The sequence below is a fragment of the Biomphalaria glabrata genome, chromosome 8 (genome assembly GCF_947242115.1).
Source record: "Biomphalaria glabrata chromosome 8, xgBioGlab47.1, whole genome shotgun sequence".
NCBI lineage: Eukaryota > Metazoa > Mollusca > Gastropoda > Planorbidae > Biomphalaria > Biomphalaria glabrata.
Genome location: NC_074718.1, coordinates 28,282,550 through 28,295,975, shown reverse-complemented (window position 1 = coordinate 28,295,975; position 13,426 = coordinate 28,282,550). Strand labels below are relative to the sequence as shown.

The 13,426-nt window shown below is 33.9% G+C and overlaps 1 protein-coding gene across 1 annotated transcript in view; it reads right to left on the bottom strand.

Moving 5' to 3' along the window:
* LOC106074945 (short transient receptor potential channel 4-like) overlaps positions 1–12,708 on the bottom strand; it is a 276,179-nt gene extending 263,471 nt beyond the window's left edge. The window contains exon 1 of the mRNA XM_056037379.1: positions 12,506–12,708. The gene's annotated coding sequence lies outside the window, so the exon portion shown is untranslated. The remainder of the gene's footprint in view (positions 1–12,505) is intronic.
* Positions 12,709–13,426: the final 718 nt, after the last annotated feature.

Here is a 13,426-nt window from a genome sequence, read left to right as displayed (position 1 = left end):
GATTGTTAACAGTATTTTGTCAAAAGCGCTCTTCAGTGGTCAATTAAAAAAAAATTCTTAAACGAAATGGAGACTCAGTATTCCAAACTCTTTCTTCACAATAAAGTGCTTGATGGCTTTCCAAAGTATAAGTGTTGAAACGTTTCGCTTTGTGTTTGAATGAAATAAATTCATTCCTAAATGAAAAAGGTATTAATCACCCTGAATTAGAGAACGACAAATAGTTGCAAAAATTTTACTTTATGGATGATATAACGGAAACCTTAAATGAGCTGACTCTAAAACTGAAATGAAAGGAAAACTTATCCTATGGTTTGGTAGAAGAATTGGTTTGTTTGGAAGAAAAAATAATTCTTTTTGCATAAGATATTTAGAGCGGTCAATTACTTCATTTTCAATGTCTAAAGCAGTATCGCGATAAAATCAGTGCAACTTTCAACACGAATTTCTTCAGCATACTGTTGTTATAAAAATCAAAGATGAATTTCTTGATAGATTTGATCCGTTCAAAACCATTCTAACATTCCTAGTAGATCCCCCCCCCAACACAAATAGGAACAAAATCCACATTATACACTTGGAATTGATACTGGGTCTCTAGAAATGCAATTGATCGATTTAAAAAGTAAAGTTCAAAATCAAGTTGGAAGTGTTGAAGGTCCAGATATGTATGTCAATTGTGTAACAAAAGTGGACAGCTTTTAAAGGAATTCCGCATGGAATAATCTTCCAGAATGCTACAGTAAGGCACAGAATTTGACATGTGGAGTGCTGACTATATTTGGATCGACATATTCGTGCAAGCAAGTGTTCTCTTGCATGAATATAATTAAATGAAAAGTAAGAAGCTAAGTAACAAATGGACATTTAGAGTCGTGTTTGAAACTAAAAGTAAGTTATGAGCCAAATGTATCCAAACTTTCTAAAACCATGCAAAGCCATCGCTCCCATTGAATTTGTTTGCTCAATTGTTTGTTAGTGAAGTACAAGTTAGTAGTGTAAGTAAATGTTTAATAGCTTTAGTTGTTACCGTAACCAAAAGAAATATCTAATATCTAATATATATATATATATATATATATATATATATATATATATATATATATATATATATATATATATATAATCTAATTTGTAACCAAAAAACACTACTTATATATGAATACATATATTCTTTTTTTTTTCATTAAAAAATTGTGATAGTACAATTCATTGTTGACCAGAAAAAAATGTTGTGGCTCTTCCAAAAAAAAAAAAATATTGTAAATTCTAATTTTTGGCTCTTTCGACTCAAAAGGTTGCCGACCCCTGGACTAGAGTAACACCTTTAGTAAAATCACTAATTTTAGAAACCCTCCAGGATAGAAGACTTGAAAGTAAAGTAGCAATTATACATAAAACACTGAACCATAAACTTCAAATACAAAAAAAAATTAATAAAATACTCTGAAAGACACAAAGATAAAGGCATATTTCTCGTCCAATATGCTAGCACAAATTTGTACAAATACTCCTTCTTCCCTAGTGCTATTAGAGCATGGAATGGGTTGCCTGAAAACCAGTGACTTGGCAGAATTTAAGTCATTGGTTAATATGCATGACTAAATTCATGACGCGTAGGACGTAATCATCTTCTTTTTTGAAATAACGTCTGTATCATATAAGATAAGATACAATTTAATATTGTTAATATTTCAATTTTAGCTAATTTTAGCTACTTTTTTATGGCATTAATGCTTTCAAAATAATCCATGAAGTTAATTAATAGATTCCGGTTTCAATTGGTTTTAAAAGAGACAGATGGAAACACTTGATAAATAATCAAGTTATATTAAACTAATCAAATCTGTAGCTACAGTAAACGGGGTTTGTCTTCCTGAAGCAGCTAAAGAACTCACATCGCTAAAGTATTGTTGACCAGTCCTGGGGTGTCCGATGTCCACATCACTTAAGCTAATTCAGACTGCGTTTGTTGTGGAGGAGAGAGAGAATCGAAGAGGAGGGTACACAATTAGTTGGTCACGCAATCGTCCACTACATATTTTGACCACTTCTATGTAGCCTAGACAACTGCTTTGGGAAATAGATACAAATCAACATCATCATCAACAACAATAGAAACAACAGGCTTATAATGGGGAAACAGCAGGCTTATAATGGGAAAAAACAGGCTTATAATGGGAAAACAGCAGGCTTATAATGGGAAAAAACAGGCTTATAATGGGAAAACAGCAGGCTTTTAATGGGGAAAAAAGGTTTATAATGGGGAAAAAAGGCTTATAATGGGGAAAAAGGCTTATAATGGGAAAAAAGGCTTATAATAAGAAAAAAACAGGCTTATAATGGGAAAACAGCAGGCTTATAATGGGGAAAAAAGGCATATAATGGGGAAAAAAGGCATATAATGAGAAAAAAAACGGCTTATAATGGGGAAAAAAAGGCTTATAATGGGGATAAAAACAGGCTTATAATGGGGAAAAAACAGGCTTATAATGGAGAAAAAACAGGCTTATAATTGGGAAAAAACAAAATAATGGGGATTATATATAGAATGGAAAGTTAAATAATGAAGAATAAACATGGACATTTCGTGGAATAAGTCTTGAGACTTCAACTCGTACTATTCCTGAGTCTCTAAGGGATGGAACTGAAAAATTATTAAGCGCTCTACTGACCAGGACATAAATTTCAATATGAGCCAAGAGTGAGTTGTCAAGCAGAAGAGAGTAGGGAGGAATTCCCAAATGAAAAAAAAAGTAGGACTAATAGATGTAGTCTCGTTCTCAGGAAAATATGAGCAGGAGTTTTAGAGTAGGAACAATATGCCTTGGGCTATAGTACTAATAGCAGGGTGGACAACTGATGTCCTGGAGTTGTTCTTATAGAGCTGACCATACGAGACCGATATGTTGAATCAAAACAAGCCTTGTATAAGCAATATCAACATTTGGAGGTAAATGTTTGCATAGTTTTTAAAACTAATAGTCAGCGAATTATAGAACTGACAGCAAGAAGATTATCTAACGAGTTGCAGAAAACGACCCAGACCTTACATTTGAAGAGAATGGAACATTTTTGACAATTACGAGGTATTCGTAGTCAAACAGTTTATTTGGAATACCAGAATATGACGTAAGGATAACAAATAGATACTTGTACCGAGGTGTACCGGGGGTCAGCATTATTAATTAAATTAACACACAGGAATCTTGTACAATCGGTCTATTTTTAACATATTCAAAACCAAATCCTCCCTCCCCAAACAAAAAAATCGCTTTTGTTTTTCTGGACAACGTTGACTGGCCTTGACCGCTAGTCGAGAGAGAACGAGTTATTAACTCTTTCTGTTCTAGCCCCGCGGAAAGAAGCCAACCGATTTGTCCAGATCTGTCTATCCGCCGTGTGGAAGGCTTGCCTTTAGAAACTAGTACAGCGTGTAGGCCCCTATAACATTTCAGATAACTATGAAACAGAGTTGCTACATTCATAACAAGAACAAACACAGGCTGGAAAATGTCAGGCGAATTAGATAACAATCTCTTTAGTGTAGAATGCCACCAATAAGTATGTTTGGTAAATGAGCCAGCTTATTACTGAAATAGCAGGAGGGGGGGGGGAGCATCTGCACAGTAAGAAAGGAAAGCGACGTACTTAATTATCCCGCAACAGAGGTCACTCTAGTGAGTCTATTCAAGCCAAACTGTCGTGGTAACCATGCACGTGCTAACGTTGGAGACATGGCGGGAATAACAGCATTAGAACCTGGGCTCTTCGGAATTATTTCTTTTTCACAGTTTTTATTCATTGTCGTCTGCAAATCGCGTGCTAACGTGTTGTCTCCCCTTTCCCGCGCGCGTCGCGTGAACTGAGATTCTGTGAACAGTGATGAGAAATGGTTGAAAGTTTATGCTGAGGTAGATGTACGGAGTAAAAGAAAGACAGATATATCTAAGGAGAGAGAGAAACAGAGACAGAAAGAGAGAAGACAAAAATATAAGTTAGAACGATCGTTTCAAAGATAAACATATCCTATTTCTCGTGTGTTGAAACTTACCTACTATTCCAATATAAAACATCTTTTCTTATAACTAATAAACCTTTAAAAAGAGGTAGGATTATAAATTATAAATGCGTCATACTATTTACATTTCATGTAATGCAAGAATCACGTGGTATTTGTAAAGACTGCTGTAAGGTTTATATTAATAGACTCGAATGAAAATTTGATAAGAAAATTTCGTTCTTGAAATTTGGTGATGTCCGATAAGGGAAAACCCAGAAATTTCTAGATTTTTATATTTGTGAGAATCAGAAGTCTGCAGAGTAATAAAAAATCACCATTTATCTTCAAATAAATTACGATGCTGTGATGATGCTTCTCATATGAGAGGACAGAACAATGACATTCATTCATCACTTCAACAAAAGCCGCCGATTGTGCATTATGTTCACTGTCCTAACCAAAATTTAAACTTGGTCTTAAATAATTTCGTCCGCTGTGTTTCAGACGTCTTAGCATATTAAGATAGACGCTTGTTTAATCCAATTGGAAAACAAATTGTGCTTTACAATACGGTCAAGGACTGATGCTCTAACAGCAATGAGATTCAGATATTTTGATGTACCGTACTCAAGATGTTAACACAAATTACTTTGTGTTCCCCAAACGAAAAAGAAAGGGGGAAACATTCGATAATATTATTTATTTATTTTGCTCATTGTCAAGTACAATTAGTAAGGGCAATCAACGTGATGTCAAAAAGAGTGGAATTAGAGCTGTAAGATTTAAGGCTGTGAGTCAACTAGAAAAGATCTATAATAAAGTCATTTGAAAAATGGCTTTGAATGTGTAAGAAATGGGACTGCTTGATTAGATCGATAGTGGGCTGTTGATCCAGTTTTTCGCTTCAATCGAATGCGAAAAGTTAAAAGACAAATTAATGAGCTTGCCACCAACTACTGTGAAGAGATGTCATTGTTTCTCAATTACATGACAGATTTCATTTTAAAATGTCATTATGTTTCGGTTCTTCATAATAACAATAATAATAATTATAATAATAATAATAATAATAATCTTTATTATCAGTGAGGAAATTTGTTTTACAATTGTGCATTACAAAAAGCACTACATAATAAGAGCAAACAGTTGTACGATAGCACACAAGATTTACGTTTAGACCCCAGTTTCTCTTTAACATTATATTAACAACAGTAAGTTACATATTGTTCAAGGAAGAAAAGAGTTTTAATGCATAATGAATTTGCCTGTTTGTTTAGCAGAGTGGTCATTCTTGAAGTTATGATAAAAAATTTATTTCAAAAGTTTTATGACACATAGCAGGTAGACTTCACTTGGTGTTATTTCCATCTAGACATACTGGCCTATTACCCTCGGCCCGCGGGTCTTAATTTGTGTATCACTGTTTATATAGTCACTGAGAGTGTTTTGGAAACAATTAAACGAAATAATAATGCTATAAGAAAGCGGGAATTTAAAAAAAAATAGTATGAATGTAGCTATCAAAATAGCTAATTGACCTAAATCCATTTTTTTAAATAAAAACATTTGCTTGTAGGTCTACATATATTTAGATCTAGATCTAGAGTCTAGATAGGTACTATTATAATATTGTAAGAGTGAATTCAATGGCTCAAGAAGCTTAATAATATATAATAATATATAATAATATATATATGTAAGACTGTCTTGACTAGTTTTTGTCAAAAAGCATGCGAAAAAATCTTCTTTTGAAAAAAAAATTCTTTTTTTTTAAAGCTCTCTTAGCTGTTTTAGTTCAATGTGGAAATTGCTTTTTTAAAAAATTTAAACATGCTGTTTATTGTTTATACCAGTGGTTCCCAAACTTTTTTGTCGCGTAGACCCCTTGCCATGTTTTCTGGTTTTTGGTAGACCCCCTGCTTAGATTATACCGGTACTGCATTTTTTTCAAATTCACAAACTCCATTGTTTAAAGTAATTTCTAACTGTAGTGAGTTGAAGAGTAAATAAGAAATTTAAAGCTACTTTGTAATATATTTATTGATACAATTCAAAACAATTGATATGCACTACTGGAACCACCAAAAGACACTGAATATGTGTGTCCTTGTTTTTTTTTTTTTTTTGCAGGTTCATCATCCATTCCTACGGATATTATGTTTCATATAGGAATTTGTCGTTCTATGAAGTAGTTCTTGCTTCAAACAATATATATATCAATAAATTAGCTTTACGTATCACTGTCTTTATATTCCTTTATCTTTCGAGTCTTGTTCAAAACAGGAGTAGGGGTGAAGTAACTGGCGCCTAAACCAGAAAGCTTTTGGCAGTAGGGACTCATTAACCTGGGCTAGCAATCCACCTAGCAGGGGGGAAACTGAATTCAAGCCTCTGCTGTCTTTCAGATCTACCCAAACATGGGAACTGTTTCCTGGGTCAACCCCAAAGAAATAAGGAGCAGATGACCCTTAGGCAGTATGCAGCACACATCGCTACACACTGGTAGAGCCTGCGAGGCCGCTAATCCCAAACTGTATATATTGTTTGCGATGTATTACACAATAAGCTTTTGTTATAACTCATACCACCGATGTGCCTACTGTATTGTGGCTTAAAGAAATTTGTTTAAAATAATATCAGATGTACGTTTGTGTAAAACAGTTTTTAAAACTACTTTAACAGCTGGTAAAATCAATGCTTTATCTACAGTGTTTTCCGTATTTGACTATTATTAAAGAGATTTGTTAAGACGCTCACAAACTTATCTTATCTTATATAATACAGACGTTACTTCAAAAAAGAAGATGATTACGTCCTACGCGTCATGCATTTAGTCATGCATATTAACCAATGACTTAAATTCTGCCAAGTCACTGGTTTTCCTGGCTAGCTCAGGCAACCCATTCCATGCTCTAATAGCACTAGGGAAGAAGGAGTATTTGTACAAATTTGTCCTAGCATATGGGACGAGGAATGTGCCTTTATCTTTGTGTCTTTCAGAGTATTTTATTATCATCTTCTTAACCATCATCTTCTCTATATGATGTTGAAGAGAGATTTTGTGGGTCTATTCTGAACTTTAGATTTGAGAGTTCAAAAGTTTTTGAAACCTTTATCTTTCTATCAGGGTGGCATCGTCTCAATTGATTTTTCAGAGTAGGCCTAATTAGTTTCATAACGTCATAAAAAGGGCTCTTGGCAACCGCTTGTTTGACAAGGAAGAAATGAATGCAAATTTAAATTAGGCCTACAAACTCTGTATAATCTACATTTGTTTTTGTTACATGCAGAAAAAAATGAAGCTATTTTTATACGTATGGAAATTAAATATAACAATTTTTAGTTTGAATAATATGATAAATAGTGAGGATTAAGTAAGGTACAAATCATATATTAGTGTATGAAATAATTACATTGATGAAATGTGAAAATTAAAGTTACGACCTGCTTAAATGAAATCAATTTTCGTAGACCCCCGTGGACATCTCATAGACCCCCACTTTTTTTTTTCACTTTCGTAGACCCCTTGGAGCTCTTCGTAGACCCCTGGGGGTCTATATAGACCACTTTGGGAATCACTGGTTTATACGATTAAAACAACCTTGACCTTAACACTTATTTAAACATGACACTATCTTTTTAAATGTTTCTCTACATGAAAAAAATAAATTCTACAGTTCACTCACACTAAAAAAAATTAAAAAATAAAGGAAAGTAAATGGAAACGCTAAAAAATAAAACTCGGATGAAGAAAATCAACTGTCACATAACATTACTACTCAGATCAAAATCGACCCGCGCTTGGCACGGGCTAGACTGAATGTAAACACTGTGAAAGAAAATATATGGAAGCGTTTTAGCATGTAATCTGTCTTCTAGCTAACATAAAGGACACCTCCAGCATAGAGAACACATTTAGAAATGTGACAAATTTAGAGATGTAACACTTGTACAGAAGCAACAAGTTTTTAGAAACCAAATTTAGAGATGTAACAGAAGTATAGAAATAACAAATGTATAGTATCAACATTTAGAGATGCAGCACATGTAGGGAACCAACAAATTTATAGAATCAACATTTAGAGATGTAGCACATGTAGGGAACCAACAAATTTATAGAATCAACATTTAGAGATGCAGCACATGTAGGGAACCAACAAATTTATAGAATCAACATTTAGAGATGTAGCACATGTAGGGAACCAACAAATTTATAGTATCAACATTTAGAGATGTAGCACATGTAGAGAACCAACAAATTTATAGAATCAACATTTAGAGATGTAGCACATATAGGGAACCAACAAATTTATAGAATCAACATTTAGAGATGCAGCACATGTAGGGAACCAACAAATTTATAGAATCAACATTTAGAGATGTAGCACATGTAGGGAACCAACAAATTTATAGAATCAACATTTAGAGATGTAGCACATGTAGGGAACCAACAAATTTATAGAATCAACATTTAGAGATGCAGCACATGTAGGGAACCAACAAATTTATAGAATCAACATTTAGAGATGTAGCACATGTAGGGAACCAACAAATTTATAGTATCAACATTTAGAGATGTAGCACATGTAGGGAACCAACAAATTTATAGAATCAACATTTAGAGATGTAGCACATGTAGGGAACCAACAAATTTATAGAATCAACATTTAGAGATGTAGCACATGTAGGGAACCAACAAATTTATAGAATAAACATTTAGAGATGCAGCACATGTAGGGAACCAACAAATTTATAGAATCAAGATTTAGAGATGTAGCACATGTAGGGAACCAACAAATTTATAGAATCAACATTTAGAGATGTAGCACATGTAAGAAATCAACAAATTTATAGAATCAACATTTAGAGATGTAGCACATGTAGGGAACCAACAAATTTATAGTATCAACATTTAGAGATGTAGCGCATGTAGGGAACCAACAAATTTATAGAATCAACATTTAGAGATGCAGCACATGTAGGGAACCAACAAATTTATAGAATCAACATTTAGAGATGTAGCACATGTAGGGAACCAACAAATTTATAGAATCAACATTTAGAGATGTAGCACATGTAGGGAACCAACAAATTTATAGTATCAACATTTAGAGATGTAGCACATGTAAGAAACCAACAAATTTATAGAATCAACATTTAGAGATGTAGCACATGTAGGGAACCAAAAAATTTATAGAATCAACATTTAGAGATGTAGCACATGCAGGGAACCAACAAATTTATAGAATCAACATTTAGAGATGTAGCACATATAGGGAACCAACAAATTTATAGAATCAACATTTAGAGATGCAGCACATGTAGGGAACCAACAAATTTATAGAATCAACATTTAGAGATGTAGCACATGTAGGGAACCAACAAATTTATAGTATCAACATTTAGAGATGTAGCACATGTAAGAAACCAACAAATTTATAGAATCAACATTTAGAGATGTAGCACATGTAGGGAACCAACAAATTTATAGAATCAACATTTAGAGATGTAGCACATGCAGGGAACCAACAAATTTATAGAATCAACATTTAGAGATGTAGCACATATAGGGAACCAACAAATTTATAGAATCAAGATTTAGAGATGTAGCACATGTAGGGAACCAACAAATTTATAGAATCAACATTTAGAGATGTAGCACATGTAGGGAACCAACAAATTTATAGTATCAACATTTAGAGATGTAGCACATGTAAGAAACCAACAAATTTATAGAATCAACATTTAGAGATGTAGCACATGTAGGGAACCAAAAAATTTATAGAATCAACATTTAGAGATGTAGCACATGCAGGGAACCAACAAATTTATAGAATCAACATTTAGAGATGTAGCACATATAGGGAACCAACAAATTTATAGAATCAACATTTAGAGATGTAGCACATGTAGGGAACCAACAAATTTATAGAATCAACATTTAGAGATGTAGCACATGTAGGCAACCAACAAATTTATAGAATCAACATTTAGAGATGTAGCACATGTAGGGAACCAACAAATTTATAGTATCAACATTTAGAGATGCAGCACATGTAGGGCACCAACAAATTTATAGAATCAACATTTAGAGATGTAGCACATGTAGGGAACCAACAAATTTATAGAATCAACATTTAGAGATGTAGCACATGTAGGGAACCAACAAATTTATAGAATCAACATTTAGAGATGTAGCACATGTAGGGAACCAACAAATTTATGGAATCAACATTTAGAGATGTAGCACATGTAGGGAACCAACAAATTTATAGAATCAACATTTAGAGATGTAGCACATGTAGGGAACCAACAAATTTATAGAATCAACATTTAGAGATGTAGCACATGTAGGGAACCAACAAATTTATAGAATCAACATTTAGAGATGTAGCACATGTAGGGAACCAACAAATTTATAGAATCAACATTTAGAGATGTAGCACATGTAGGGAACCAACAAATTTATAGAATCAACATTTAGAGATGTAGCACATGTAGGGAACCAACAAATTTATAGAATCAACATTTAGAGATGTAGCACATGTAGGGAACCAACAAATTTATAGTATCAACATTTAGAGATGTAGCACATGTAGGGAACCAACAAATTTATAGAATCAACATTTAGAGATGTAGCACATGTAGGGAACCAACAAATTTATAGAATCAACATTTAGAGATGCAGCACATGTAGGGAACCAACAAATTTATAGTATCAACATTTAGAGATGTAGCACATGTAGGGAACCAACAAATTTATAGTATCAACATGAAGTCTGTACAAGCCATCTTACAACGCTTTTGGGCTAGCCCGCCTCTAATGCTGGACCTATAGGACTTCATAGTGTTCTATAACGTACTTAATGCTATAGGCAGGTACCATTGGTCACTTCATTGGTCACGTGATGGCGTTAGAGTTGTTCTTTTTCTGATTTTAATGTGATGATCTTCAACCAAGTAACTGATAAAAAAAAATGTTCATGAAAAATCCGCTTCAATTAAGAAAAACAATTGAACACAGAGGATTGCAGTCTGCGGTACATTACAATGTGTGGCAGTGTCTCTTCATAATTCTGTGATAGACTGGCGGTGACAGTTCCTATCGTAGGCTCCCCTTGGGACCATTGCCCCGCCCCACTTGCCACTCCAAATGCCGCTTCTGGCCCGGAGAATATACCAAAACGTCCATACATCCATGTAGTATTCACAAAACGATGAATGCTAACGATTATATTTTATTCAATTATCTCTTTATAAGTATTTGCCTAGTGAGTCATTCGCAAAATAAAAATAAAAACCTTCAATTATGAAAGTCATAAATCTCGTGTATCTCCAATGGTGGCAAGATAGATGGCCTGATAGCCTCGACATGCAATTTGCAAATTTAATATGTCAAAACCCGGTAAGGATTTATCTTCTGCCAGGATAGAAGTTCCCACAGAAAATTCGAGAAATAGGAGGATTTCAAAATTTGTTTGGAAAAAGAAATCTTCTGAATATTATATAAGAAGGTCTTGCAACAAAAGTTACTCTGACATCTAATTGAAAAGAAAGTTTTAGATCTATTGGTTATGTGATTCAATGTTTACACAGTTTGTTTCTGACATATTTCAAGACGCATAATAAACTACAACACATCCAAATTGGGTCTCACAAAAACAACACTGCAAAACGAGGGATCACTGTGCATCTAATCTTTTATAAGGCGGCGTTTTCAGAAATAACACACACCGACGGTTCCGTAGCATTCGGACTATTAAAAATTATCTGTTTATCTGTCTCTATATGTCTGTCTGTCTGTCTCTCTTTCTTTATCACTCTTTTAGTCATGGCAAAGTTACAAATTTACTGCCATCTTTGTGCACATAGACTAAGAGATTTTAGCTCCCTTGGTCATGTGCATAGCGCAGTTGTTCATGCTCAGATTGGAACTCAATTCTATTTGGTTGTTTTTTCTTTATGTTACCAAGTTGTTTAGACTTTGGTTTGTACTAAAAGATAAATTGAAACATTAAAATAACATGAAATGAACTATTGGAGATAGAAATATAAAAGTTAAACATTGAAAAATCTTTCAAAGGCAAAGTGACTTTAATAAGGTTTTCCATGTTCAATAAATAATTAAATGTATTAAATAATAGCGATAGGGCAAATCAAAGAGAATTAAAAATACATTAAAAACACTCAGTCTTAATAAACCTCCTTTTTTTCATCTGAAATCCTGTTTTGACAATAAGAAGTTTCAGCTTCAAAGTATTATTCATAAACCAATTAGGTAGACACAATTACATATGAAAAAGACCTAGACACTATTATTTTAATTATTTTTTTTACAATGTACATTAAGATGAACACAAGGCTATAGTTTAAATGAAATAATCTGTTGTTTTTTCTTTGAAGCGTTTGCAACTTCAAAAGATCTCAGATATTTTTGTAGAAATTTTAGTAGAAGCTCTTCGTAAATTTTGTTCACAAATAAAAACAATTGGGAATACTTACATGGCGATGATCTCGTGATTAAAAGCAAATCAAATTAGTCACGAAACGACAACATATCAAGTGTAATGAATTAATCCCACAACTGCAGCCTTTCTGTGTTCGCAATATTTCCGACTGCTCTGCTACCACTCAACAGCTCGACCAAGTGGCTGTGAAAAATATTTCAACACACGACACGAAGTCCGGTTCCCAGCAAAATCTTACTCACGATACATTTTTTTTACCCAGTTAGACATATTGATGCTCGAGACGACGGACTGACCTGGCCAGGGATTGGGGGCGGTGGCGGTGGATGGAGATGGGGGGGGGGTGGAAAGGTGGGGGTAGGGCACTGCACCATTTTGTCGACGCACGCGAGCAGCTACTGTCACGTGGGTTTACGTCCATTAATTTCTAATGCAAACTGGAACCCAGGATTAATCTTGTACGAGTGACGTCTGGTCATATTGTAGGTACAGGTGGGCGTCTTTTGTCTTGTAGAAAGGAAGTTGTTAGGAATGTTTTGAACATATTCGTGTTGTTATTATAGAGATCACTGTGCAAGAGTATCTGTACAATGTAGTATATAACAAAGAATGACTAGAGACAGTTTTTCCATTGAAAATCAAGATATCTATTTAGTGGAGCCTCGCTTAACAGCTAAATGTTTCTTTTTGGTTGGTAACCCCACTTAAAAGTTAAATGTTTCTTTTGGATTAGGAGCCCCACTTAAGAATTGAATATTTGTTTTGTATTGGGAACCTCACTTAACAGTTCGATGTTTCTTTTTTATTGTTAACCCAACTAATCAGTTGAATTTTTTCCTTTAACAATTAAATGAGTATTTGCTATTTTAAATGAATCTTTACAATTAAATGAATGTATCTAGGTTGTTTCCCCTCCTAACAAACGATGGTGTCTTATTCAGTAAGTTTCCCGAGC